The sequence below is a fragment of the Apium graveolens genome, chromosome 4, assembly GCF_009905375.1.
Source record: "Apium graveolens cultivar Ventura chromosome 4, ASM990537v1, whole genome shotgun sequence".
Classification (NCBI taxonomy): Eukaryota; Viridiplantae; Streptophyta; class Magnoliopsida; order Apiales; family Apiaceae; genus Apium; species Apium graveolens.
Window position 1 is genome coordinate 246,546,320 of NC_133650.1, and position 27,754 is coordinate 246,574,073.

General features: G+C 38.1%; 1 long non-coding RNA gene across 2 annotated transcripts; it reads right to left on the reverse strand.

The window, feature by feature from the left end:
* Positions 1-1,555: 1,555 nt before the first annotated feature.
* LOC141717086 (uncharacterized) lies at positions 1,556-4,103 on the reverse strand. 2 transcript variants are annotated; one of them, XR_012573523.1, is made up of 3 exons: positions 3,754-4,103; positions 2,256-2,918; positions 1,556-2,138 (listed from the first exon to the last, which is right to left on the reverse strand). It is a non-coding gene; the product is annotated as an uncharacterized LOC141717086 (long non-coding RNA). The 2 variants fall into 2 exon arrangements; XR_012573522.1 differs by having other exon boundaries at positions 1,556-2,168.
* Between the last annotated feature and the right edge of the window lie 23,651 nt (positions 4,104-27,754).

Sequence of the window (27,754 nt, forward strand, 5' to 3'; positions counted from 1 at the left end):
TATGGTTCCCGTAACGGAACAAGTGATTTATACAGTGGATTTGTAAATGAAAATAGCATGTTAAAATTGGACTCTGGTATTTATACACAACACACGACTGATACTATTGTTTTACAGAGCATGCTAGTTGTTGATATCCAGTTTATACCTGTTATACTTGTTTTCGTAAATAACTTATGATTTACGTTCCTATAATTGTTTTCATACTCTGTTTTGTGAGTTTTATTCTTGTCAATATTCAAAGTATTGTTCAAGCATTTCGCTCAAAAATATCAAAAGAGTTTAGAATACAAATTAGGAATCAATTTTGAGATTCCTTACCTAAATTTTCTGATTCAGCAATTATGATTTGAAATGTTCTGCTCAACTGCAGATATCGGTTTTATATCAAAAAGACCATATATATGCTATAATGAACTTGCCGAGCATTTCTTTTCCTCATACTTGCCTGTTTTTAAAATTAACCTCCAGTGAGGATTAACTTGCGCTGTTTAGCCGCGTAATTCGAGGAAGCAAAGAAGAAGCTTTTGGAAGGTGGTCGGTCCAGGGTTTGCAGACTAGTGTAAGTTCTATTGTGTAAATTTGTTTATATTATATTATATTATAGTTGTGTATTGTATAGTTGGGCCTAGTATACTTCTTTTCGAAGTTATACTAGTGGGTTTAGTATTAAGTTCAAATTTGTTGAAAAGAGTTTTAAAAGAAAGTGAAAATTTTATTTTTGGAATTTGGCTATCTTGTTTCTAGAACTGTAACCTTAAAAGATCTTGAATTAGTTTAGGGTCATAGGTGTTAAACATTTCATAGTGACAACCAAATCCTCTGACCCCGAAATTGGGGGCGTTACAGTTTTGTATAGATGTATTGTAGATGCCTAGGAGACCCTTCCGTCATAGTCAGGGTAGAGTTCCATTTCTTTCAGTTCCAGGCTCCTCTGAGGTAGTTGTGTCAGACCAGATGTGGGTTGTTGAGTTGTTGTATTAAGTTAGTTGTGTCAGGATTGTTTGAAACAAGTTGGTTTGTAATAGTTGTGTAACTTAAGTCATACTTACACATGGAAAAGATCTTGGTAAGGGGTCATGTTTATGTTGTATTAATAATGAGTTCGGTTGTATTATTTGTGGTTGTTGATGTTCGTGACGTCAACTCCTGACCCCGGGGTTGAGGCCGTCACAGAAATGAAACTTGGTGAATTTCAAGAGGGATAAAAGCCTCTTAACCACTCTACGAGTGCATACACCAACGTATATTAACGAATCAAAAAAATAGATTGACAATCACGATTAGGTACGAAAGAAAGACTCAATGTCATTAGAGTATATTATGTTGACGAAATGAAAGTTTATTCATTCAAATATGCCTTGCAAGATTATGTAAACAGTTTTTTCCTTATTTTATGTTGAATTTTATTTCACAAATTGTTTAATTAGCCGACTTCTAGTAAACTTACAAATTGCTAAGTCGTAAATGCTACGTCTTGAAGGAAAACAACGACAACTGACGATAAAAAGTGAGGCAAAAATATGCCTAAAAGAACACAAGTAAACACATAAGATATGACGATAATAAAAATGAAATTCATAAAGACGCATACAGAGATAGGTCGAACGTTCAATAAAAGCAACAAAAATGAACCATGATCCCCCGCATAAAAGCGAAAGAAGGATTGAATGTAGCAAAACCAACATAAAGTACGAATAAAATAAGTTCACGATAAAAGATAATGTAAACATAAATTTATTCGTCATCGGGGTTGTTATCCTTGAGGGATTTTATCTCAGTGTCACCGTCACCAGGACTGTTGAATTCATCAAGGGGGAAAGCATCATCGGAAAAGGCTTCGCTATAAATCTTCACGGTTTCAAGTACATACAATGAGCTCCATTCACCCCTGTGATATTCAAGCATCATATCAACACGTGTTCTCATGATCTGCTGATGGACAACTTTCTCAGCTTCTTCATACATGTCTTTCTCCAGAGACTGGACTTTTGTAGCAAAATCCTTGAGATCTTTATGTACATCATCTTTGGCTTTAAGGTTCTGCTTTGCCTGCTCCTCAACAATTTGAATTTTTGAAGCACACCCTTTGTGTTCAATTTCAATGTCCTTGAGTATCTTCGACTCATGTTCATAAACTTCATGAGCAACCAAGACGCTTTGTAAAACTTGAAGGAATGTGAAAAGATCATGAATAATGACATAGCGGGCATAGTATAAAAAACATACATTATTTCGATAAACTAGTCACTTACATGAAAAGAATAACCTGCACCATAGTCCATAATGCATCCAACAGTTTTGGCAGAATGACCTTCCATTGATTGAGGAAGGATCATGTCTCCCAACAAATGTGCAAACTTAGATGATTAGATCCAACACTATAAGCCTGGGAAGCAAGAGGGGTGAACTGACTACTGGTGCCTGTATTAGATGGTGTAGCTTTAATTTTCTTCGTAGGAGGACTGGTAACAGTGCTTGCTAAGAAAGGAGCTTTAGAGGATTCAGTCTTAGAAGGCTCGAATGCACGGGATCTTTTAAACAATTCTTTACTATAAAACAATAATGGCTTGATGCCTGGGGTTTTGAATTCTATAATTAGGAAGCACGAGTCAAGGTGCGTTAACAAAATAACAAGGAACAACAAGAAAAAGAAGACACATTAAAAAGAAAAATATCGGACATACACCTCTAGCATACTTGATCCTGAGCTCATCTCATTCTCATTCACAGTTTTTGGACTTTTCATAGATTCTGAAGAAACACTATAGATAGACAAGGAAGGCTTAAGAATAGGAGTAGACAACTTACTTCTAGTCTTTGTCGCTGCACCCTTAGTTACAGGAAGCTCAGAGACACGTCCCTCTGTCCTGTCAAGATTCTTCTTCATCTTGGAAACAAACTCCTCCACATTTACTCTGTTAGCATTACAGATAGGACGGTAAAGAAAATTAGGCCATAACATGTCACCAACGGCAAGAGCACAAACCTTTTCAATAACTCTTTAGCAATGAGATTTCTCTCATGGCCTTCAAACTCACAATTTATTTGAAAACAGGAAAAAGAGAAAGTTAAAAAAGAGAACAGTGGATTTTAAAAGAGAATCGGATATGACAAAACAAACTAAGAGTGATAATACATAAGGAGAAGCAAGAAAACTAAGGAATAGAGTCATAAAATAATGGGAGTAATAATTTGTATGATGAAAGAGAGACATACAAAACAAGACAAGTATGAAGAAAGAAAAGGAATGGCATGAGTAGGTCAATATAGTGATGACGTATAAATAAAACAGCAAATTGGGCCAATTCCAGAACTAAGACATCAGGATACAAAACAAAATAGAAAAAGAAACGACAGTAAGGAAAGGATGAGCGTTACTAGTATTATTCCAACGCTCTAGTATATAAGCACTTCCATCTCCAAGGGATTTATTGTCTATATAAAAAAATCTTTCTTCCAATTTATATCATTGACAGTGTCATGATTTAGGATCAGGGGATCATCAGTGTTCTTATTTGAAAAATCGAAATGATAATTGTTGAATTTCTTAAGACTATACACCTGTTTAATCACCTCGACGTCAATTTGAAAGTGATGCTTATTTTCAATCGCATCAAGACAAGCAAGGGTCCTCAATAAAAATGGCATAAGTTGTCCGGGACAGATATTCAAGGTCTTGAGAACATCAACCACCAGTTTGGGGAAGGGAAAGGTGAAACCAATATCAAAGGGGTAATAATAGAAACATACCCAATTGGCTATCTAAAAATCCACACGAACATCAACGTCCAGAGCAAAAGCAATGGAACCAAAGGAAACAGTAAGTGAGCTTCATGAAGTTTCTCAGGTTTCATGAAGCTAGCTGACTGCCACGGGAATTCAGCAAATTGGTAACGATCCATCCAGAGGTACTGGAGGACGTAATGGGGATGTTAGTGTTTGGGCTCCCAACGTGCTTAGAACTTTTTTTGGCCATAGATACGAAGGCGGTAAGGGTTTTTTCTTGAGGTTGTGATTGTTTGGAGAGAGTAATAGATATGGGTGAAGAGAATTTAAGGAATAATGATCTAAACTTATGGAGAGTATATAGGGAATTGGAAGAAGTGTGATAAGATTTTAGGGAAAATATTTCTTGATAAATGAAGCACCAATGCATGTATATCTCTTGATGGCACGCTCAACTTTCACGAGAAAACAACTGATCAGTTTACATATCCAACACTTCAATATCGTGTGAGAATTTTTTAGGGTTTGTATTTTCAAGTTAAATTGTGGAGATTTTATTAATTAATTATGATTAATTCAATAAAATCTGGGGCTATTGTTATTACAGGTTTTTCATGACCTTGACATGATCATGACGAGAAATAGGAACATGGCGAGATAGGACTAAACAAAAGACATGGTGCTAATTGGACGATAAATCGGGGAATACATGACTGATCGATTGGAGGGATAAGCTCGAAGACTGAGTCCAACAACAATCCTATCTTGAAGGAGCAATACCAACAGCAAAATATATTATTTAGGCACAATCCAATAGGTGGAGAGAAAGGAGGAAAAGAGATAAATATGATTTGAAAATAAAGAGGAAAAAAAAGGAACAACCAGATAGGAGGAGGAAGGGATATAAATAAAATATTAGCATTTACAGGGCAAGACACGGAGAAAAGAACCCACACATTTCGTATAACACAAGAGTGATAGGGTATAAGCGACCTGGCTAGGATCCAACTTCGATCTAGAGGGTATCAGGCTCAGTTGATGGAACAAGACCCCCCTCTCCCAGAACAATCAAGTGGAGAGACCAGGCCTAGGGCCAACCTATGACCTGGATCATCTCCCAACCCGGATCCAACTCGGGACCTGGATCACCTGCCTACCAGGGTCTAGCCCATGACCTGGATCACCTGCCTACTAGGGTCCAGCCCATGACCTGGATCACCTGCCTACCAGGATCCAACCCATGACCTGGATCATCTCCCTACCTGGATCCAGCCCATGACCTAGATCACCATGAGGGAGGTCCCAGCAAGCACATGCACACTCCATGACCCGCCAAGGAAGGGTACGTGGGCATATGACGATGACAGCTATCAACAACCAATATGTCAGACAAACACGGCGCGTGTCAGAAAGCCGTTAGGACACCCTGGAGGTGGTCCTCCCCTGGACACGTGTAGGCAATCCACCCAAGCTAAGTGTCCTCCGCCCCCAAGAACCAACGACCCTGATCTAGAGGTAACAACCCCTAAACCCTACCTTTGGGCTATATATACCCCCAAAGATGAAGGGTTTAGGGGTTAGAAAAACATTCAGACTTTTACAAACTCACCCTCTTACATCCATATATACACACAACAACCTTTCTATTACATACATATATCTTCATCTTCTCCAAAACCCTATTCTCATTCTTACACCGGAGGCGCCGTGGGAGCCAAACCCCCCTTCCGGTGTTGTTTTGCAGATACCCAACCAGCAGTTGCACCTCATTAACACCCAGAAGGTCCGGGAATGGCATTGGACGAAGCCGCCTCACTCGCCAGAGTTATCATTTTGGCGTTAGAAGGAGGGGCGCTCCATCCTTGGGTCTCGGTGCCCCTGGATTCACCTTCATCAGCAAACTCTTAAGAGAGTCCACATCTTAAACCTGTAAGAACAAAAGCAACCATACCCTCTCTTGAATATGAATATTGTTCATTTTAGCCATGTTTGTGTGAGCTCATTACTTTAGGCCACATTTGTGTGAGCCCGCTCTCGTTTGTTAATTTCGATTGTTTAGGGTTTGATAATCTTGATAGTCTTGAAGCCTGGAGTTTGATAGTTTTGATAGTTTTAAAACCCAGATCTGCTTCAGTTTGCATATTTTCTTTGTATTCTAGAGCCTATTGTTCTTGTTCAGTAATATTGTTAGCAAAACCCAGAAAGTTTATTTGGTATTATTCTGGAAATTTTTTGTAATCTTCAAAAAAGCAACCTTAGATCCAAATTTTTAGCCTCAAATCTTGGTCAGTTGTTTGTACAATTGTGGTAATGGTAAGAGCAGGAAAAAGTACGGTTGGTAGGCCCTCCGCCAATACCCATGTTCAGGACCAGGACCCCTCTCAAGCTCAAGGACCTAGAGGGGACCAAGAGACCCTCCAGGAGAAACCATTGATGCAACATACCCCGGTCCGGGATGCCAGGAATGTCATTGAGCTCAGTCAGTACAAGTGCACCAATGTTCCAGTTGCAGAGGAGCATATGGCCAACTTAACAAGCAATGAACTTGCTGAAGCAATCAGGATCTACATAGATGAACAAGCCCGGGCTCAGATAGAACATGAGCAAGATGATGAGCAAGAAGAGTCCGGAGATTCTCATCAATCTAGGAGATCTGTCTTCGACCGAATCAGAACTAAGGCAAAAAAGAATCAAAAAGAGCCTAGTAAGAAGGAGACAGAAGCAACCAGAAAGAAAAAATTGGAAGAAATGAGGGAACGGATAAAAAGAGAATAAGAGGCAAAGCTTGAGCTAAAGATTCAGAAAAGAATGCAGTTGGAAGAGGAGAGGCTCCTAGCTAATGGAAAAGGTAAAAGGACTCGGAGGGACCATACCCCCGAGGTCATTTCTGATGATGAAGAGGAGGGGCAAAAGGATCTGAAAGACATGATTTATGAGCTCCAATGAAAAATGGAAAAAGATTCCGGATTGGAAATTAGGGAGACCCTTACACCCTTCAGTCACTCCCTAGAAGCCATCCCCCGACAGAAAAATTTCAAATATTACAACTTTGACTCTTTTGATGGATTGGGGGATCCGAAAAAGCACCTTAATTACTTTGAACAAATCGCCCAAATATATTACTACAATGACTTAACCAAGTCCAGGTTCTTCGCCTCGACCTTCAAAGGGGGGCTCAAAGATGGTTCAGCAGGATCCCGTCACGAAGCATCCACTCCTGGAAAGAGTTCAGAGGGTCTTTCCTTAGAAGATTTAGAGCTAATAAGATATATGAAATGCATATGTGTCACCTGGAAACAATCCGCCAATACGATAACGCAGCACTCTCAACTTATATGCGGAGATTCCATGAAGCCATCAACAAAATCTCGAATCTTGATGAGAGGGAGGCCCTATGCATATTTCGGAGGAACCTGGATCCGTAACACAATGAGAGGTATATTGTAGAGTTGATAAACAAAGAGCCACAAAGCCTAGCTGCCGCCTACTCTATGGCGGCCAGGTTCATAAAGGAAACAGATATTCTCCAAGCGATGAGAATGACTCGGAATGGAGGATCCAGGAACAAACTTCTGATGGCCGACCGAAAGGGGTTACCATCAGGAGAAGAAGTTCAAACAAAGCCACTAAGCCCAGCAGACCAACGTTGTGCAAAACACTCCAATATTTCAAAGACTGGGTCCTACGACAGAATCTAAAAGCGATCCCGATCCACCTAGGCAAGCCAGAGAGCCTAGGCAAGAGCCAGACTGGACATCACTGAACAGGACCCGGGAAGAAATACTGAAGGAGATCAAGGGAAAGCCATTTTATTACCCACCAAAGCCCTTGCAGACTCCCCCAGAGAGCATGCCTTACAACAGGCAATGCGACTATCATGAAACCCATGGGCACAAAACTGTAAATTGTCTCTCCCTCAAATACTTCATTAAAGATCAAGTTAAGAAAGGTAACCTAAATCACTACATCTTCTGGGAGGTAAATCAGAAAGAAGAAAGGCAAAGGAAAGGAAAGAATGTAGTGAATGTGGTCGTAGGAGGGTCACATGAAGGGTTTTTAGCACATAAACGCAGCGAAAACGTAAATTTAAATCTTAAAAAAAAACCGAAACCCTCTGCAGGATCCATGCGAAAAATAATATTTAATTCGTAGTTCAGTATATTTATCTTAAGAATCTTTACGTTAATGGAAAGATGGAGGTCTTTAATGGCGATCCAAAAACGATGAACGGAGATCCTTAGCAGCTGCTCCTCAAGTGTGAAGCACTCCACCGGTATCCACCAAGAAAACGATGTAATGAAGGAGGAGGAGATGGAGAGAATTAGGGTTTTGTAAATCTTTTTGGTTGAGGCAAAAATAGGGTCTATAATAGTATATTTATAGGCAAAATTTTCAGCTGAAAATTTTCCCATAAAATATTATTATTATTAACCCTTTATTATTCTCACTAATAATTAAAACACCTTTTAATTATTAATCCTTTTTCTAAACTCTTTAGAAATAATTCTCTCACTTGATTTAATTTCTAAATATTAAATTCTTAATTAATAATATTAAGAACCTTTTCTTAATTAATTTATAATCAATTAAATCTCATTTAATCAATTATTAAATTTTCCAATTAATTATTTATTTCATAAATAAATAATTTTCAGCCATTATTAATTAATTCCTCCACCATTAAATCATTCTCTTTTATTGTGTGACCCTGTAGGTTCAATATTAAGCCGGTAGTAGAAATAAATAATATTAAAACTATTTTATCATTATTTATATAAATTCTCTAATTCATTAAATATGATTAATTAATCAATCATATTTATTCTACATCGTGAGGGATACTTCTCAGCATATCGCGACTATCCGGATAATACGAATTCACTGCTTAGAATACCAAGAACCTATTCAGTGAGTAGTTACCGTACAATCAATTCCTTCTACCCTGCAATGTCATGATTAAATACAAGGCATGGAACTTGTGTCAATCCTATCTTATTTAATCACTTGCTTTCTCATTCACTATGCTTAGTTCTATTTAATGTAAATTAGAAACTCCTTTCTAATTTCATTCACTCTGGCCAGAGATTCCTGAACTAGCATAAGTGGATCAGCATTGTACATTCTCTTCCTTCACTGGAAGGGGTAGATCCTTTATTGATCATACACTATCTTCGTGTATAAATTCCTATACCCAGTAGAGCCCTTATAATTGTCCCTTGAGACTAAAAACTAAACCAAAGCATAGTTCAGTGTACACAAGATGACTATGATGACCTCAAGTCTAAGGATACTTGTACAACTATCACTATGTGAACAACTGCTGACACGTGAGTGAACTCCATCAGTTGTTCAGCTGTGTGAGTCATGTTCAGTGAACTTATTCTATAATAAGTACCTACATACTAGCTATAGTGTCACCACATAAATGTCTATGAGAACAGACATCCTTCATAATGAAGCAAGCATAGTATGTACCGATCTTTGTGGATTATTAATTACCAGTTAATGTCGAGATGAAGCATACCGTGGACCGGATGAAGCTTGGGAGCATACGCTCCAATGAATGCCGAGAGGACCCTCTCTATGGGTTCGGGAATAACCTGGTCCCTATCCAGGGAACCTTATACTTGCCAGTGATATTTGGATCAGCCTCGAACCAAGTCACCCATGTGATAAAATTCTACATGATCAACACTCCCTCATCCTACAACGGCATAATCGGGCGCTCAGCCCTGACCAGGATCCAAGCAATCACCTCCATATCACACTTGAAAATAAAATTCCCAACCCCTACTGGGGTAGGAGAAGTCAAGGGAGATTATGAAATCGTTGAAAGATGTTATAGCCAAGCTCTGGTAATAGCGGAAACTAATCAAAACAACAAGAGGAAGACCGTAGTACTTCGAAAATAGCAAAGTATTAAGAAACATCGCCCCCACTCAGGGGATGATACGAAAAAAGAAATCCAGATCATAGAAACCCTCCCAGATCCAAAAGCAACCAAACCAAGGTCGAAAGTACAAAAAAGCAACCAAGTCACAGCAGAGATTGAATTGAGCCTAGGCCTTGGCCAGGTCAATCCTACTGTGCAAGCAACCAACCCTGAAATGAGTGAAGTAGGGGAAAATAGCCAAAAAGTGATGACAGCCCAGGGTCAGATCTATATGAAGAAGAATGCAGATGCCCGGATCCAGCAGTTGGTGTCAAATATGGATCACGCAAAGATTGAGTCCGTTGTATAAACGGAAACAATTCTGATCAGTGCAAGTGATCCTTCCAAGAAAGTAAAGATAGGATCCGGACTCGAGACTACCTTCAAAGAAGAACTAATTTCATTACTCCGAGGGTACTCTGATATATTTTCCTGGAGCCCGAGAGATATGCCCGGGTTGGATAAATCCATAGCAATACATAGCTTGGACGTCAACCCCGAGAGGAGCCAATCAAGCAAAAGAGAAGAAATTTTGCTCCAGAAAGGCAGAAAGCAATAGATGAAGAAATTGAGAAACTACTCAAAGATGGGTTCATATGAGAAGTCAAGTACCCGGAATGGCTGGCAAATGTTGTGATGGTAAAAAAGGCAAACGGAAAATGGAGAATTTGTATTGACTACACCGACTTAAACAGTACATGCCCCGAAGATCCCTACCCATTGCCAAATATTGACCAATTGATCGATGCAACATCCGGGCAAGTCATGCTGAGTTTCATGGATGCCTACTCGGGGTACAACCAAAATAAGATGAATCCTAAGGATATCCTGAAGACAGCCTTCATTACCCACAGGGCGGACTATGCCTTTGTAATGCTGCCCTTTGGATTGACTAATGCGGGAACAACCTACCAAAGAGCAATGAATAAAATCTTCAAAGACCAGATTGGAAGAAACCTGGAATCCTATGTCGACGATATGATTGCAAAATCCACAAGTGTGGCGCCCTCCAAACCCGGGTCAGAAGTTTGGGGACCACAACACAAACACAATATATCAACCTGTATAAGAAATATTATTTATAATGACCCTGCTTCACCAAACGACGGATCGCAACAGGTTAAAGTATGAAATCAAGCCACAACCTTAATTATTACATCGTACCAAATCCCAACCAATTTAACTTACAATTGATAACAAAATCATTCATACAATCTGACTATCTCTTTACCGCATGAAACTTCTGCTAGCTCGATCCAACTCGACTGGAACCTTAGCCCGCACTTTGGACTGAGGAACTTCACTATCATCCATATTCTTTTCAACTGTAAAATATATATAAAAAATTGCAAGGGTGAGCTATCTAGCTCAGCAAGTCATGATAACGATAATTGAGGTTAAACCATGATTAAATGAGATGATTCAAAGGAATCAAGTTTCTTTTTAACTATTCATTAGAATTGGATATTCATTTTAAGTTTTAAAAACCAAGATTAGGCTGTTGATCAGTCACGCACTAACCCCGAGCAAGCACACAGCACTGCTCTAATTACTGGATCCAAGGCACACATTGGCCTAACTTGACCATTGGTATGGTCTGACCACGAATCTGGTCCACATATATAAAAACTATCCAATCCTAAAGCAGTTCAATATGATAATAATATGATTCAATAAAACAAGATCATAATCGATGATGGTTAAACATTTGCATAAAAATATAAGAAAACTCATGGATATCTCAAAGGTATATCAGGGTATGTATGAGAAACGGTTTTCAGTTTGTACAAGGGTCAGGTATCAAACCAGTAATGATTTTTCAAGATATGGTTCTTTGATGTTAATAAGAATGATTGGAGTATAAAATTTTATGTGTTTTCAAACCATTTTCTTCTGGTGCTTGGTGTTTGCTAGTTAACCATTTGAGAAATAATATCATATTTGTGTGGTTTGGTGTCTGAGGATCAACAAATGATGGTTTACAAAGAACAAGGCTTACGGCTCAAGATCAAGAAAAATCAGGGATTTAAGGGTAAATAATTTAATGCACTTGCAATGTAAACAAGAGTTATTTTGAATAATAGCGACATGTTATAAAATAGTTCGAAAACATTGATAATATATCTTTAAGAAAAGTTCAGAAATACTTACCTTACAAGGCTTTACAACTATTATTGATCAACTCTGAGCCGACTCTGCCGCTCAGGCTCTAACGTCCAATCACTAGATCCCATTGGATTTGACTTTGATACTTAAGTTTTCCTGTTGAAACTCTATTGAGCTCGTCGACTGACTACCAGGTCATCTCTAGTCCATCGTCCACTTACAAGTTCCCGATTATAACCTACAGGTTCGAAATACCCTACGTTAGACGTCTAGGTATGCTTGACATATCCTCGATACTAGTTCTTACCCAACGATATTCAAACCTGGCTCGTAATTATGAATATTATATTAACACACGCAACAAATAGGGTTCAAAATCTCGAAGATCAGTTCGGTGTTCGTTTTTGGAAAATACATATATTCTTTATTTTATGAAATCAGGGTTATCGATTTGGCAAAGTATTTTATCACATCACACAATCAAGTTTCGTATAAAACACACAGATATACCATATATAGTCACTTGACATCCCGATAATCATCGGATACGTTCATGTATTTACATAGTTCAGTTTCCCAAAAATCGGGCAGCGCCTCCTTTGTTTATTGGGCTACCCGTCGAACACAATATCGACGTCAAATCAATTCACAACAACTACAATGACAATCCAAATCACAATCCAATTGCACGAATCCCAATCACCGATATTATTTAACTATTACTCTTATTCGCATTTTATATTTTTTGTTCGTATTAGGACTCAGAATAAATTCATCACCGTCCACCGTCGGCTAACTGAAGCTCATCGCCGACGGCGATAAAATTCACGGGTTTCCAATTACATCGGACATCCTTCGTGAATTTCATCGATTAAATTCTATAATTATGCACAACAATTATTTTATTTCATGAATTGTTAATCAAACGATTTGCAAACAAAATCAAAAGTTCAGTTAATAAATAAATGAACAATCAATTAACACAGCACGATACACGCGTATCACGTGCCAACAACCGCAGACAGCACACAGTCGGAGATAAACAAAGAACAATTGGGTGGAACAAAGGTAATCACCAGGGAAAAGAAAGACTGGGGCGGAAACACCAACAAGACACACACTTCTACACACGCACGCAACTACGCAGACCACCCAACCGGAATAAATCCGGCGGCGGCCGGAAAACCCATAGGCGGCAATCAGAAAGAAACACAGGGAATCGCCGGGCATACGCGGCAACACCACAGGGAAGAAACAAAAGAATCGAAGGAGATATCAAAAAGAGACTGAGAGAGAGTGATACAGAGAGATTTTGTGGAAGAGATATGAGATGTTTGTGTATGTTTTGCAATATTTATTTATTTATTATTTTATTTTATTTTTTTTCTTTCCTACTGACGCGTGGCACAGGAGGCTGTAAGAGTTTACCACGTGTCCATTTTTCAACTGGGAACCCAATATTGTATCGCCTTTAATCTCTTAATGGAACAACTTGCGAAATGAGAATTAATCCAGATGACCCCAAAATATACTTAAAATTTTATAAATATCCCGAAACTAATAAAATAAGGTTTTCATATTTTTTAGAGCATTTTTGAAACATAACTCGTACCCGTATTTCACAATTTGTGAACCGAGTCGCACTTAAAACAAATCCAGAAAATCACGAAAATAGTCTTAAAATGCTAGAAATATCCCGAAGTAAATAAAAATGTAAATTTCATAATTTTAAAATAATTTCTAAAATGCATTTTATACCCGCGTTCAACAAATAAACGAAACAATGCGCGGGTAAAATAAAGCCCGAAAATTTCTAAAATAATTTTAAAATTCTCGGAATATTCCAAACTTAAATAAGTATGAGTTTCATAATTTTTGAAGAATTCTAGAATTATATATGGATTTTACAAATAAAAGCCATTAGAAAATCATTTAAGGATAAATAATTAATAAAATATTGATTTCTCAATTTTATAAAATCCTAAAAATAATTATTATAATTATAAAACCATAAAAACAATTTTAGAGATACTTCTAATATTTGTACAAATAATTTTTGCATTGAATCCACTTTAAAAGTGAAACAATTCAATACAATTCCTTAATTAATCACGCGAACAACCCGGTACATCATAGTTCACACATAGATAATAATCAAACAACACATAGTGGTAAAAACCAATACACATATTTGGTTTAATAATCAAGCATATCTGACTCTAATTTCTAAGTAGACCCTTCTACTCGAGGGTTCAAACGTACTCACAATAAGTATGCACTCATTCCCAAGGACTTGCCTTTGACGATCAAGAATTTGGATTGATCACTATATGTAGAACAACTTGGACAAGAGCCCCATTGGCTCCTGCTCAATCACTTAATTCAAGCCCAATACTTATTACTTTAACATTGACAAGTAAAATACACTAGGTGCACACACGGGTGCGACGGTCATATCATTTATCTATATTTTTCGATACCTCGAATGGTTCACTAATTTTAGGACTTAGCTTGTCCCTTCTACTCAAACTTATCCAATCTCTTTCAAGACGACACTTTTACTAACATTACCGGTCCTATTTCTATACTCATACTCTTTCTCGATATAATTTCGTCTTTTTTCTTTGTCTATTCCGAGCTGCTTCAATCAATATTACTTCGCTCTTGGTATGCTGAATTAATTTAGAATTTGACAACTTTCTTTTTCTCACTTTATCTCAATAAAAATAAGGATCTACACTTGCGTTCACATGAATCTTGATAAAGTAGCATTCCAAAGCTGACATCAATGATAACTATTCATTCCCGTGTTTCCTTAAAACTCAACTTCTCAACATATCTTATATTTCTTAAATCACCTTCGTGCTTTGACTCTCCGTTTTAGGATGATAGGCGGTGCTCGTTTTTAACCTGGTTTCCAAATATTTAAACATTTCTTACTCCTTTTTATTAGTTAAAGCTGAAAAGTAATCTCATATATTCACGTATTATCACCTTTAAGTATTTGAACTTCAAATTTCACTCTTTCCAATTCATTTATTAATTCCTTGGTAGTCTTAATTACATCCAACCCTTCCTGTCGGTATAGGGCATTTGTTATCATACGGCTTTGCTTAGATAGTTGTTAAGGGATTAATTCAGAACCTTTTGCTAACCTTAGTCAAAATTTCATTCTTGAAAACTTAACGCATAGTTGTTTTCCTTCGAATCCTTAGAGAAAAATTCTTGGGCATTCCACGCAGACTTTCTTATTCTTTGAGTAACTAAGGATGTGATCAATAAATATAGTTTGCTTATCCAAGTACTCCTTATACACCATGATCCTTAATTCCTTATAGTCACCTGATACACTTGTTATTTCACATAATATCACCAAAGCTTGCTATAATCTTAACTCACTTCAATCGTAATCTCTGATATGTTCTCAGGTCGGATCTTAAGTTAATCCCCGAGATCTAACACACTTCTTGGATTAGGTTTTATAGGCAATCCATTCTTTGTAGAGTCTCACTTCTCCATATTCGTTGTTTTGTTAAACTCCCGATAATCAGTACATATTCTTATAATTTCATTCCTTCTCTCCATGAACATCACTGGTACCTTTCACGATTCACTTCTTGTAAGACCATTCCCTGGGTCTGCCTTATCCATTAGGCCTTCAATAGTTCACCTTAATTCTTTGACGTGTCCACCACTTTCTAATCCATTTTAAAATACCCTTCTTATACCTGGTTATCGCTGTTTTTATTTTATTTGCATATATTTTGGCATCTCTTCAGTAGAGTATATATTTTATACTATGAATTCCCTGTGGCATCTCATTTCTTAATTCTTCTACTTGTAACTTCCAAGTGCTGGAAGAAAACCTGGGGATATCGTGATCGTTCTCCTGGGCGCATAAATTTCCTCTCAATACTGCTAACATCGTGATCCATTATCTTCTTTTGATATATCCTTATCTTTCTCTTAATAATTTTGACTAAAAGGTCATACTATCCATCCTTGCTCCTGTTTGGATTATAAACTCTGACTCTCAATTCCAACTTCTAAAATTCCCTAGAAAATTCTTCTGGTATAGTTTCTATATACGTTATTGCTTTCCTCTATCTTTGCTTTTCCTTGTGAATACATACTTCAACCTCTTATGGCCCGTATAGATCTTATACCTTTCTCCATACATATCATGTTTCCCAAATCTTTCAAAATGAATATTATTACTGTTAACCCCAAATTATGGGTAGGATACTTCTGCTCATAAGGTTTCGGTTGTCTGGATGCATATACAATAACTCTATTATGTCGCATCAACACACATCCTATTCCCTAATGAGAAGCATCACTATAAACTACCAAACCTCCTTGATATTAATAAATTGATAAAACTGGTGCTGAAACTATTCTTTCACTTAACTCCGCAAAACTTTCCCTTCACCCTTCTCGATTTCACAAAACTTCTTGCTTTTCTTGGTTAGTTTCGTCTAAGATATTGCAACTTTCAAGAAATCTTGCACCATTTTCCAATAGTAACCGACCCATGATAAAACTTCTTACTTTTGTTGGTGTTTCTGGTCTCTTTTCATTCATAGTAATTTTAACTTCTGCTGAATCTCTTTCGATCTTCTCTACATTGACTATTTATGCTAAGAACTATATGTCGTACAACTTCTTTCTTCTTCAACTTCCCAGTCATCATTAAATGCTTTGCATGGTCCTCCGTTGACTTTAGGTATCACAACTATAGCTTACTCGGATATTCCTTAAAGATTCTGTCTATCAAGTTCAATATCACTGGTATATTGGTTAATCCAGATGACAATACGAGAACAATACTTGATTCTGAAAATTATCTTTGATATATCCATAGGTTTAATCTTTAATTGGTGAAATACCAAGTCTTAAATCAGTCTTATAAAAGTACTTTGCTTCCTTCGTTTAATCAAACAAATCATTGGGTCAAGGTAACAGATACTTGTTCTTGATAGTAAACTTGTTGAGCTCTTGCTAGTCGACGCATAATCACATACTTCCATCTTTATTATTAACAATGAATACCGGTGCACCTTATGGGTACCCTAGGTCTAATCGCTTCTTCTTCTAGCATTTCTTGCATTTACTTTGCTAACTCCTTCACTTTAAATGGCGCCATTCTGTGCGGGGCCTTGGACACGGCTTCATTTCAGGTGCTAAATCAGTCACGAACTCAATTTCTATATCCGAAGGAAATGTTGATAACTCATCCAAAAACATATCTTGAAACTCCTTAATTACTATAAATCTTCATATTTTGTTTGCTTCCGACTTTTATATATTCCATAATCACCATAAAGCTCATATATTGATCACCGCAATTATCATTAACAAATTCGTTACCTTCTTTCATCTTCTGAACCTCCTCACCTTCTCATTTGGCATCCTCAGAATTATCTTTTCATCACGACGGTCTGTCTGGACATCACGCTTTAGTAGTCAATCCATTCCTTAGAATAATATCAAATCCTCTTATCTTCCAGGATATCAATTCTACACAACTTATTGCCAGGAATCTCAATTTCACCATTGGTACTCACTTATTTAACAACTACACGTTCTTGACTTGCTAGTCCTTTAATCACAATCTTATCAATTCAACAAGGTAATTCATCTTATCAACAAAACTTTGAGGGATAAACAATTAAGTTTCTCTCACATCTTTTAATACTTTAACGCATAAGGTATTCACCCTGATCATCCATATCATCACGTCCGTATTCTGAATAACATATTTTTCAGGAAAATCTTATATTCTCATTCTCGAAAACGTATTCCTTATTGGAGTAGATTCCCTTGATTCTTAGTGGATTCTTCACTGGGACTAGTGATTTGCAATCCTCGCCAGGTGCCCGTATTTCCTTCCCATACATAAGATGTAGATGGAACTTCGTCCACTTGATTCAGGATACTTTGATTTCTGTTTGAAAACTTCTTGCAAAGAACGACAGTGCAACGAAACGACTAAAAGGATTCGAAATTCCATAAAATTAGAGTTGAAAAGAAAGATGAAATAAGGATTTGAATATGAATAAGACAACCACATTGGTACTTAAGATGGCCAGTCTTTCATACCATATGGCATACAGCACATGATTAGGTGGCGTCCCACCCGACTCTTCGTCATTTTGACAAAGTGTCTCACCATAACACTGTTTGTCCCAATTAGAAAATAAGACTTGAGGGAAGCAAATAAATTTGAAAGGAATGCAATATCCTCCTTTTCGATATCATAGCAAAGAACTTATTTAAGAAAAGAAGTTCATACATTGTTAGGAATTGAATAGGAATATATGCTGTAATATTGAAGGCAAGAACAATACCATTGGTCACCATCCATATTTCATTTGTATTCATCTTTCGAGCTCATTCGATCATATCCCAATCGCGTCATATAACAACTTTAGAAAGTCCGCTGAAATGTCTTCGCAAACCAAGCATTATAATGAATTCTTACTTTCTAAGTTTTGCGTCTTTAACATCGCACTTACACTTATAATACCCTAATAATTCAATCATAATGGCGTTCCTATAACTTCAAGATTCCTCTTTTAATTTAGAATAACATCGTACCATTCGACATAACGATCCTTTTGTTAATAATATTCTGCTTTTAGAGAGATCTGGAGATCTTTCCAATCTTCTTCGATCATGCTCCGGCTTCTGTTAAATCAATGAATTTTTCGAACTCTGATAGTCCTAGTAATTGAAAGTATAGTTACTCCGTACGCTGATTCTGTTGTAAATTTTATCAAACAATACTTGCACTATACTATTAGGAATAATCAACTCCTTCATAATCATAGGTTACTTCGTTCTCGAAATTAGCAATACTAAGTCTGAAACAGCATCGCTCCAGGTAATCCGGGCTTCCTAACAAATAAGAAACTCAAATAGTAACTTGACAACCAATGTTTAAAAATCATTTTATTCGAAAAGGCTTTTAGAAATTTGTAAAGAAAATCTTTTTCGAAAACTTGTTTAAAAAATTTGGAAAATCATAAACATGGTTGTCCTTACTATATGAGTTGGTTGTTGTCCTTCCGACCTATAACAAGGTACCAAATTAAAGAAACAATCACATAAAGGTCCGCTCACTTCAATCTACCTTATCTCCTTCATCGTGTCCACTTACCCTCCTTAATCGATGAAACTTCAATTGTTGTCGCACATTATCTTATTCGTAGCTTCACATCAAGGCTCCCATACTAGTAATACTCCCAATATTGTCGTTGCAGTAGTTAAGTAGAACAGGTTACTCAATAGTCAACAAGTCTATTTCATAGAACAAAGTTAGCTCGTATCATATCACAACACTACTTTACATATCGCATTTATCATAGCACCATCATTTAATTCCACCAAAATTCCAGATTTATACCTTTCTCTCTAACTCTTTCAAGATTCATCTAATTCATCCCGTAATTATTCACGGGTGGCTTAGTCACTAATGGCTTCTTTTAGCCCGATAACAGCTATCCCCTGAAACACTTAAATCTCCTCTCTAAACTTCTTCTCACCTTTATTTATATCTCAAATGCTCACCATTTACTGTAGCTCTCGAATCCATCCTCGTAGGTACAATCGCTTCATAAGACAAGTTCTAAACTGGGGGTATAGAACAGGATGTAGGGTATACTAAAGAGATACGCTCACGGCCGAATGTCCAGTAAAACAAGAATAAACAGATGGAGGTTCTTGAATAGGTAATCTGATATCAAAGGATGGAAAATTAGCGTAGAATAGCTTGAAGAAGTGCAACCGTTATAACAGAAGATAGTGCCATTAATACTGGTGGAGGAACAAGGTGCAATTCCAATCTAAGAGAAGATGACAATCCTCGAACGGAAAGCTCCAAATAATCAAATGACACCGGGAAATCAAGATCTGCCATTGCCGTTGTCTGGAATTCACGTCGCAAGCTGAGAATCCCGAATCGAAACACGAACCGTGCCGGAGACCTACTATGCAATCGCACTCAACCTCACAATGTCTTATCTTTCTATCTCCTATTCCTAATCCTAACCCTCTACCCAATCCCGACAATCTAGGCTTGTTTCAGTGACTTATAACCTGTGGCTTTGATACCAACCTGTGGCGCCCTCCAAACCCGGGTAAGAAGTTTGGGGTCCACAACACAAACACAATATATCAACCTGTATAAGAAATATTATTTATAATGACCCTGCTTCACCAAACGACGGATCGTAACAGGTTAAAGTATGAAAACAAGCCACAACCTTAATTATTACATCGTACCAAATCCCAACCAATTTAACTTACAATTTATAACAAAATCATTCTTACAATCTGACTATCTCTTTACCGCATGAAACTTCTGCTAGCTCGATCCAACTCGACTGGAACCTTAGCCCGCACTTTGGACTGAGGAACTTCACTACCATCCATATTCTTTTCAACTGTAAAATATATATAAAAAATTGCAAGGGTGAGCTATCTAGCTCAGCAAGTCATGATAACGATAATTGAGGTTAAACCATGATTAAATGAGATGATTCAAAGGAATCAAGTTTCTTTTTAACTATTCATTAGAATTGGATATTCATTTTAAGTTTTAAAAACCAAGGTTAGGCTGCTGATCAGTCACGCACTAACCCTGAGCAAGCACACAGCACTGCTCTAATTACTGGATCCAAGGCACACATTGGCCTAACTTGACCATTGGTATGGTCTGACCACGAATCTGGTCCACATATATTAAAACTATCAAATCCTAAAGCAGTTCAATATGATAACAATATGATTCAATAAAACAAGATCATAATCGATGATGGTTAAACATTTGCATAAAAACATAAGAAAACTCATGGATATCTCAAAGGTATATCAGGGTATGTATGAGAAACGGTTTTCAGTTTTTACAAGGGTCAGGTATCAAACCAGTAATGATTTTTCAGGATATGGTTCTTTGATGTTACTAAGAATGATTGGAGTATAAAAGTTTATGTGTTTTCAAACCATCTTCTTCTGGTGCTTGGTGTTTTCTAATTAACCATTTAGGAAATAATATCATATTTGTGTGGTTTGGTGTCTTAGGATCAACAAAGGATGGTTTACAAAGAACAAGGCTTACGGCTTACGGCTCAAGATCAAGAAAAATCAGGGATTCAAGGGTAAATAATTTAATGCACTTGCAATGTAAACAAGAGTTATTTTGAATAATAGCGACATGTTATAAAACAGTTCGAAAACATTGATAATATATCTTGAAGAAAAGTTCAGAAATACTTGCCTTACAAGGCTTTACAACTATTATTGATCAACTCTGAGCCGACTCTGCCGCTCAGGCTCTAACGTCCAATCACTAGATCCCATTGGATTCGACTTTAATACTTAAGTTTTCCTGTTGAAACTCTATTGAGCTCGTCGACCGACTACCAGGTTATCTCTAGTCCATCGTCCACTTACAAGTTCCCGATTATAACCTAGAGGGTCGAAATACCCTACGTTAGACGTCTAGGTATGCTTGACATATCCTCGATACTAGTTCTTACCCAACGATATTCAAACCCGACTCGTAATTATGAATATTATATTAACAGACGCAACAAATAGGGTTCAAAATCTCGAAGATCGGTTCGGTGTTCGTTTTTGGAAAATACATATATTCTTTATTTTATGAAATCAGGGTTATCAATTTGGCAAAGTATTTTATCACATCACACAATCAAGTTTCGTATGAAACACACAGATGTACCATATATAGTCACTTGACGTCCCGATAATCATCGGATACGTTCATGTATTTACATAGTTCAGTTTCCCGAAAATCGGGCAGCGTCTCCTTTGTTTATTGGGCTACCCGTCGAACACAATATCGACGTCAAATCAATTTACAACAACTACAATGACAATCCAAATCACAATCCAATTGCACGAATCCCAATCACCGATATTATTTAACTATTACTCTTATTCGCATTTTATATTTTTTATTCGTATTAGGACTCAGAATAAATTCATCACCGTCCACCGTCGGCTCACCGAAGCTCATCGCCGACGACGATAAAATTCACGGGTTTCCAATTACATCGGACATCCTTCACGAATTTCATCGATTAAATTCTATAATTATGCACAACAATTATTTTATTTCATGAATTGTTAATCAAACGATTTGCAAACAAATCAAAAGTTCAGTTAATAAATAAATGAACAATCAATTAACACAGCACGATACACGCGTATCACGCGCCAACAACCGCAGACAGCACACAGTCGGAGATAAACAAAGAACAAGCAGGTGGAACAAAGGTAATCACTGGGGAAAAGAAAGAATGGGGCGGAAACACCAACAAGACACACACTTCTACACACGCGCGCAACTACGCAAACCACCCAACCGGAAGAAATCCGGCGGCGGCCGGAAAACCCATAGGCGGCAATCAGAAAGAAACACAGGGAATCGCCGGGCATACGCGGCAACACCACAGGGAAGAAACAAAAGAATCAAAGGAGAGATCGAAAAGAGACTGAGAGAGAGTGATACAGAGAGATTTTATGGAAGAGATATGAGATGTTTGTGTCTGTTTTGCAATATTTATTTATTTATTATTTTATTATTTTATTTTTATTTTTTTCTTTCCTACTGACGCGTGGCACAAGAGGCTGTAAGAGTTTACCACGTGTCCAGTTTTCAACTGGGAACCCAATATTGTATCGCCTTTAATCTCTTAACGGAACAACTTGCGAAATGAAAATTAATCCAGATGACCCCAAAATATTCTTAAAATTTTATAAATATCTCGAAACTAATAAAAAAAGGTTTTCATAATTTTTAGAGCATTTTTGAAACATAACTCGTACCCGTATTTCACAATTAGTGAACCGAGTCGCACTTAAAATAAATCCAGAAAATCACGAAAATAGTCTTAAAATGCTAGAAATATCCCGAAGTAAGTAAAAATGTAAATTTTGTAATTTTAAAATAATTTCTAAAATGCACTTTATACCCGCGTTCAACAAATAAACGAAACAATGTGCGGGTAAAATAAATCCCGATAATTTCCAAAATAATGTTAAAATTCTCGGAATATTCCAAACTTAAATAAGTATGAGTTTCATAATTTTTGAAGAATTCTAGAATTATATATGGATTTTACAAATAAAAGCAATTAGAAAATCATTTAAGGATAAATAATTAATAAAATATTGATTTCTCAATTTTATAAAATCCTAAAAATAATTATTATAATTATAAGACCATAAAAACAATTTTAGAGACACTTCTATTATTTGTACAAATAATTTTGCATTGAATCCACTTTAAAAATGAAACAATTCAATACAATTCCTTAATTAATCACGCGAACAACCCGGTACATCATAGTTCACACATAGATAATAATCAAACAACACATAGTGGTAAAAACCAATACACATATTTTGTTTAATAATTTCCATAATAATCATATATTTAAATAATTCAAAAATACACGGGTCGTTATAACAAGCATCCCTGGTCACATAGGAGACTTAAGAGAATGCTTTGACAACTTGAGAAAATACTCACTCAGGCTCAACCCAGAAAAATGCACATTCGGAGTAGGGGCAGGAAAATTTCTTGGATTCATGATAAGCAACCGGGGAATTGAAGCCAACCCAGAAAAGACAAAGGCAATCTAGGAAATGAAACCTCCCAGAACACAAAAAGATGTGCAGAAGCTAGCAGGGTCACTGGCAGCACTCAGAAGATTTATCTCAAAGCTAGCTGAGAGATGCCTACCATTCTTTGACCTGTTAAAAAGAGCAACCAACAAGAAAGAAGTTAATTGGAGCCCGGAATACCAAAGCACATTTGAAGAAATTAAAAGGTACCTCTCTCAACCCCCTGTGTTAACCAAAGCCCAACCCGGGGAGCCCCTATCCCTTTACCTATCAGCAGGGGCCCTGGCAGTTGGAGCAGCCCTGATCAGGGAAGAGAATGGCAAACAGCAACCAGTTTATAATATGAGCCAAGTGCTAAAAGATGCGGAGACCCGATACCCAAGTCTAGAAAAGTTTACTTTTGCCTTGGTCACAGCATCCAGGAAGCTCAGGCACTACTTCCAGGGAAGGGAGATACAGGTGGTAACTAACCAACCCTTAAGGAAGATAATACACAAGCCAGATATCTCAGGAAGGTTGGTAAATTGGGCGGTTGAGCTAAGTCAATTCAATTTGAGTTTCATTCCAAGAACATCAATCAAAGCCCAGGCTCTAGCTGATTTCATCATAGCATGCAATTTCCCGGAAGAAGAGCATGTCCCCATAAGCATTGACCCTGAGAGAAACCCTGATCAAGACATAGGAGCATGGGCTCTCAAAGTTGATGGTTCCTCAACAAATGAAAGATCAGGAGCCGGGCTCATCCTAAAGAGCCCAGAAGGATTCACAATTCAAATAGCAATATCCTTTGGCTTTTTAGCAACAAACAACCAAGCGGAATATGAGGCCCTGATAGCAGGATTGAAGCTAGCCAAGGCACTCAGGATCCAGGATCTCAAAATCTACAGCGACTCATAGATCGTAGTAAAGCAAACAAAGGGCGAGTACATAGCCAAGGATCCAGTTCTAGCCAAGTACCAGGCTCTGATCCAAAGCTACCTCGCCTTGATACCGAAAACAAAAGTCATTCAAATCTGCAGAGAGGAGAATTCAGAGGCTGATACACTATCTAAACTTGTTCAAAACTCATCAGACCTGGATTGCTCCGTCTACTTCGAAGAATTACATAGACCTAGCATAGAATCCGAAGAGGTCATGGAAATAGACAGCAGCCCGAATTGGATGACACAATTTATCAACTACTTGGAGAAAGGAGAGCTCCCGAAAGACAAAGGGAAGGCTCAAAGGTTAAAAGGAAAGGCAACAAAAAATTTTATTGAAGAGGGGATACTCTATCGTCGGACCTTCTCATCTCAAATCCTAAAGTGCATTGGCCCACGAGAGGCACAGTACTGTCTGATAGAAGTTCACGAAGGGATACGCGGGGATCACATGTCCGCAAAGGCCCTAGCTCACAAGATCATAATATAAGGGTACTACTGGCCAACTATTCACCAGGATGCAATAGATTTTGTGAAAAAATGCAAAGAATGCCAGAACTTCAGCAATGTCACCCGGATGAGCCCACTCCTACCCTCTTCAGTCTTGTCACCAATACCCTTTGCTGTATGGGGCATTGATATCATGGGACCCTTCCTCAGGGCCAAAGGAGACCTCAGGTACTTGCTAGTCTCCATCGATTACATGATCAAATGGGTAGAGGCAAAGGCCATGAGAACAATAAACCAGCAAGATTGCATCAAGTTCATGCACAACATTTTGATGAGGTTCGGGATCCCGAGAGTACTGGTCTCAGATAATGGGCCACAGTTTGTTGGATCAGAATTCGAATCATACCTTCAAGAGCGGGGTATCCGGCACAAGAAATCATCTGTAGCCTACCCTCAAGGGAATGGCCAAGTAGAAGTAACCAACCGGATCCTTCTCCGGGGGATCGAGAAGAGGCTCAGGGAAAGAAAAACCAAATGGCCAGAAGAATTGCCTAATGTCCTATGGGCCTATAGAACCAGCCCCAGGACAAGCACGGGAGAAACACCCTTCAAACTGGCCTATGGAACAGAGGTAATGCTACCAATTGAAGTGGGATCCCCCTCCCATTGAACAATAAACTTTGATGAAATAGCAAATGAGGAGGGACTTAGGATAAATATTGAGCTAATTAATGAAGTCCGAGACCAGGCTGTGGCAAGGATGGAGAAGTACAAGGAAAAAACTAAAGAGCACTTCAGCAAGAAGTCCCGAGTCAAAAACTTTCAAGTTGGAGACCTGGTACTTCGAGACACGGAAGCTTCAGATCCTACCAACACTGGGAAGTTAATGCCAAGATGGGAAGGCCCTTATAAAATCAAGGAAATTCTAAGGCCAAGAACATACAAGCTCATGAACATGGATGAATCCGAGATCCCAAACACTTGGCATGGACTCAGGCTCAGAAAATTCTACCAATAGAAAAAGCAACCAAAAGCAACCAAAAACTTGTAGCCTATGGCAAGCAACCAATCTATGATCCTATATTTTGTATGAAGAAAATTTCAAGTCAATGAAAAGAATTTTCCTTTCCCAGAAAGTTATTACTTCTTTAAAATTACTAGTAAGGAAAGCAAAAAACAATCTGGATATAGTCTCACATCCGGATTGGAAGCAAAAAATAAAAGCAACCATTATTTACTTAAAATTTCTAGGTAAATAGAGCAATCATCAATCCGGCTATGGTGTCAAACCGGGATTGAAAGCAACATTACAAGTAAAAAACAACCCGGACAGGCATCCAGATCCGGGTTGAAAACAACCATAATGTACTCAGATTGTTTTTAAAGTACATAAAGCAAAATAAGCAATCATTAATCCGGATTGGTAGAATACCCGGATTGAAAGCAATATTATAAGCAAAAACAACCCTGATAAGATCCCAGATCCGGGTTGCCACAACCATTATGTACTCAGATTGATTTCTAAGTACATAAAGCAAATAAGCATTCATCAATCTGGAATGATAGCATACCCGGATTGAAATCCAATATAAAAACCGAAACAAACCCGGATGAGAATCCAAATCCGGGTCAAAAGCAATCATTGTGTACCTGGATTATTTTCTAAGTACAAAGTGCAGAAGCAACTATCAATTTGGTTATGGTACCACACCCGGATTGATATACCATAAGAAAAGCAATATCAACCCTGATAAGGCTTTATACCCGGAACCACCCGGCTATAAACCCAATCCGGATTGGGGGACATATCCACAGTCCGGATTAAAAATCAGGATCCGGATTGCTCATGAAAGAAAAAATTTCCGGATGGAGTATCCTACCCGGACCAGAAGAAAAGCAAACATTTTCTAAAACGCAAGGGAAGTGCAAGGCAACGGAAGTGAAATTTTAAGCAGAATCTGGATTGCCATCAATCCGAAATAAATCTAAATATTACAAATGGTTCAAATTCAAATACGGAAATCAGAAATCCTAAGAAACGAGAATTACATGGGCAAGGCCCGAAAAGCTTAACAAAGCTGCAACAAATCTAAAGGAAGCTGGGGCTGGGACCGTCATAGGGTTCCGGTTCACCCTGACCCTGCTCGACAGCTGACTTCGCTGCAAGGAACTCCCAGATGAAGCTGTCCCAATTCGCCAAGGGATCAGTTTTGATGTGTCATTCAGCAACGATCCAGGATCTTCGAACCTCGGGCACCCCGGCTTGGGCAACCTCAAAGTCATACACATCACTGGCCTTGAACTCAGCAATTATGGCTTCCTTATTCAAATCTTCCTTAGCAACAAGTTCGGCCTCCAGCTTCTCCACCTCCTTAGCAAGACCCTCAGCCCTGTCCAGCTCTTCCTTCAGCTTCTCGTTCAATCCGGATTCAACCGTCTGGAAGCTCTCCCGGGCCTCGTCCAGCTTATCCTTCAAGTTATCAGCCCGCAACTTCTCGGCTCTAGTCTGGTTGTTGGCCTCCCGGATCTCTGTAAAAGCAACATCCGAGCAGATGGATATGGCGCTCCCGAGCTGGGAAAAGATAAAAAAGAAACTAAGTACAGACTAAGTTGGAAGACACAATCCGGGACTAAAAATATAGAAATTTAATAATTACATGCCCCATTGCCCTGTTACCCTCTTCAAGGCAGTAGCCATGCTGTATCCCTCAACCTCCTCCCAGTCATCCTCAGAAGGGATACTGGACATGAACCTGGCAAGGTCGACCAGGGAATTGGTGCCTATCTTCACGGCTTCTCCATCTGGGCCCTTCCCTTCCGAGTCACAAACGACCCGGCTAGAAACAGCAGCTTTGCCCCGGGGAGGTTTGGTTGGAACTAACTTCCTTTTCTTCCTTGGGGGATTCTCGCCACCCGGAATCTCCTGAACCTCGGGTTCAAAGTCCCCTGCGTCGGGGCCCGG